Here is a 3464-nt window from a genome sequence, read left to right on the forward strand (position 1 = left end):
ATAACTGAATTTTCCAAGTTTATGTATAGAAGGATTGCTCTATTACTTGCTCTCTCTGAATTCTACATGTCTGTTTCAAAATCTTCTTCAGCCCATTGGTCCAAGTAGGGATCATAGGTGCACTGATCTTTAATTGGTTTATGTAGTTATCAATTTATAGCTGACTTTTCATCTTCACCACCTTCCTCCCGCTTGCAGCCATGAAGGTTGAGCTGTGCAGCTTCAACGGGTACAAGATCTACCCGGGTCATGGGAGGTGCTATGCCTGCACAGATGGGAAGGTTTTGCAATTTTTGAATGCAAAATGTGACTCTGCATTCTTTTCAAAGAGGAACCCTCAGCAAATCAATTGGACTGTCCTGTACAGGAGAAAACACAAGAAGGGACAGTTGGAAGAGATTCAAAAGAAAAGAACTCGCTGGGCTGTTAAGTTCCAGAGGGCCATCACTGGGGCTTCTCTTGCTGATATAGTGGCCAAGAGGAACCAAAAACCTGAAGTTTGAAAGGCCCAATGAGAACAAGCCATCAGGGCTGCCAAGGAAGCAAAAAGGCTAAGCAAGTGACTAGGAAGATGGCTTCATCTGCTACTAAGTCTCCTACAAAGGCAGCACGTAAACAAAAAATTGTGAAGCATGTGAAAGGTGCTGAGCCCTAAGCCAGTGGAAAATATTAATTGTCTACTAAATTGGAATAAGTAAAATAAAATTTAAAGCAAAAAATATATATATATATATATATAGCTCAAAGGGACCTCCGAGGTCATTTGATCCAATGTTCTCATTTACAGATGAAGAAACTGACAACCATGGGAGATTTAGTCAAGGTTACAAAAGGAGTCAGTGTCAGAATTAAAATGTGAACCCTTATCTTCTTACTCCAAATCCAGCTATCTCTGTCTCTGTGTCTCTGTGTCTGTCTCTCTGTGTGTCTCTCTCTGTGTGTCTCTGTGTTCATCTCTTTGATTTCGTGTCTGTCTCTCTGCCTCTCACCCCCTCTCTCTCACACACATTTGTATGTGTATATGCATATACACATGATTATATATGTGTACATATGTCTGTCCATACATCTACTATCTACCAATCTATCTAAAATTCCTATGTACCACAGTAGCATTACAATGCAGCAGAGAGAGGACTGAGATTTGTGATGACATTAGAATTTCTAGCTCTATCATTCATGTGACTTTGGGCAAAGCTTCGGGCGTCTCTTTCCTTACCTTTAAAATGAGGGGATTGGATGATATGAATGAATGAAAAGGCTTTTATTGAGCACTTTCTATTTACAAAACACTAGGTTATCCTGCCCTCAAGGAGCTCACACTCTAATGGAGGAGACAACACATATGGAAAGTTTCAGATGGAAGTCAGATGGAAAGATGCCACAGTCCTTAGAGTGCAGGGTCAAAGCAGATGCCAATATCTCTTTATTGATACTTCTACTGATAAAAACCATCTTTATTTCTAATGTCAAACAATTTCCCAAGGACTTTGGTGTGGAGAACTTTCTTTTCCAAATCTTCAGGTTCTGTGGGTGCTACTAAGGAGTTAGGGGGCACAGCATACTCAGGAGTTGCTTTCTGGGACAATGGCTGCAGGATCTGGTATGGAAGCAGGGCATGGCCATTGCTGGGGCTGTCAGCATTACTTCTCCATAGCTGTAGGTCAGTGGTTGGTTTTGGCGGTATTCGTCTCATAAGGATTGCTCCCCTCATTGATGTCTGTGAAGGCCAGGTCATAAGGAGGACAGGCAGCCCAGGGACATTGCTGTTTCCAAGGTCTTGTGGTCAGGATCCTGGGATAGGTCCACTGGGGTCTGAGACAAGGTGGAGATTGAGCAGATGGCAGTGGTTTGACTACCCTACCAAGTATTATCTCTTGTGTCGCCTTCAGGGTGCTTCTTCTCCTTTAACTAAACTAAAATCCTACCCTCTGACCAGTAAGGCCCCTTCACTTCCAAATCTGTGATCCTAGGACTTAGATTACCTGAGTTTTGTGATATTGGACAGGAAGCTCTAGGAATGTTCTGTTAATTCTAACTCTGAAATTCTGCCTTGTGCCCTTAAAAGGACTAAAATGTAGTGTGGGAGATTGTGTGTGTGTGTGTGTGTGTGTGTGTGTGTGTGTGTGTGTGTGTGTGTGAGAGAGAGAGAGACAGAGAGAGACAGAGAGAGACAGAGAGAGAGACAGAGAGAGAGACACAGAGAGAGAGAGAGACAGAGAGAGAGACAGAAAGAGCGAGACAGAGAGAGAGAGAGAGAGACAGAGAGACAGAGAGAGAGAGAGAGACGAGAGAGAGAGAGACAGAGACAGAGACAGAGACAGAGAGAGACAGAGAGAGAGACAGGAAGAGACAGAGCAAAGAGAGACAGAAAGGGGGAAAGAGAAAAAGAGAGAGATAGAAGAAGAGATAAAGATAAAGAGTAATTTTGCTTCAGAGTGGTACTATAAAGGGATCATGAGATAAAGAACAAATCTAGCTTATGACTCACATTTCTAATGATTTATTTCACTTCATCTTGACTACATAACTTTTGTCCTTTATCAACAAAAGCAATAAGTATTTTCACAAAGCAACATTCAAGAAAATATATCTAGGTTTATGTAAATTTTCCAAGCACTAAACTAGAGGGTATTCCTCAAGGTCTGTGTAATAATCTAAACTTTTTATAGCAGAGATTCACTGCTGATAAAGGTTTAAAAAAATAAACTGGATTGGGGGGAGGTGTTGCATATCTGCAATAACAGAGATAGGTGAGTGGATTGAGTGCTATGCTTAAAGTCAGCAAACCCTGAGTTCTAATTTTGTCTCTGACATTTACTGTATTAAACACCTACTATGTGCCAGGCACTGCTGAAAGCACTGAGGATACAAAGGCAAAATACAGCTCCTTCCCTGGAGGAGGCAACAAGCAAATAAATACGTGCAAACAAGCTATCTACAGGATAAATGGGAAATAAATGAGAGAAGGAAGTTATTAGAACAAGGAGGGATCAGGAAAGGCTTCTTGTAGAAGGTGAGATTTTTGCTGGTACTTGAAGGACACCGGGGAGCCCAGGAGACTCACCAGCTCTTTGACCCTGGTCAAGTTTCCTAGTCTCAATTTCTTCACCTACAAAATAGTAATGCTTCACAGAACTTTTGGGAGGATAACATTTAATAACAATAATAATGATGATGATAGCAGCAGCAGCAGCAATAGTTGCAACAGTAGTAGTAGTAGTAGTTGTAATAGTAGTAGTAGTAGTAGTAGTAGTAGTAGTAGTAGTAGTAGTAGTGTAGTAGTTGTAGTAGTTGCAGTGGTAGTAGTAGTTGTACAAGTAGTAACTTTGTTCCAGGCACTGAGTTAATCACTTCATAATTATTATCTCATTTGATTCTCACAACCATCCTGTGAGATAGATTATATTAATGACCCCATCTTACAGATGAGGAAGGAGAGGTGTAGAGAGAGTAAGTGGCTT

At 41.2% G+C, this 3464-nt stretch overlaps 1 pseudogene; it reads left to right on the forward strand.

Moving 5' to 3' along the window:
• Positions 1–200: 200 nt before the first annotated feature.
• Positions 201–655, forward strand: LOC110208988 (large ribosomal subunit protein eL24 pseudogene; annotated as a pseudogene).
• Positions 656–3464: the final 2809 nt, after the last annotated feature.

The sequence above is a fragment of the Phascolarctos cinereus genome, unplaced genomic scaffold, assembly GCF_003287225.1.
Source record: "Phascolarctos cinereus isolate Bilbo 61053 unplaced genomic scaffold, phaCin_HiC Scaffold_1;HRSCAF=81, whole genome shotgun sequence".
Lineage (NCBI taxonomy): Eukaryota > Metazoa > Chordata > Mammalia > Diprotodontia > Phascolarctidae > Phascolarctos > Phascolarctos cinereus.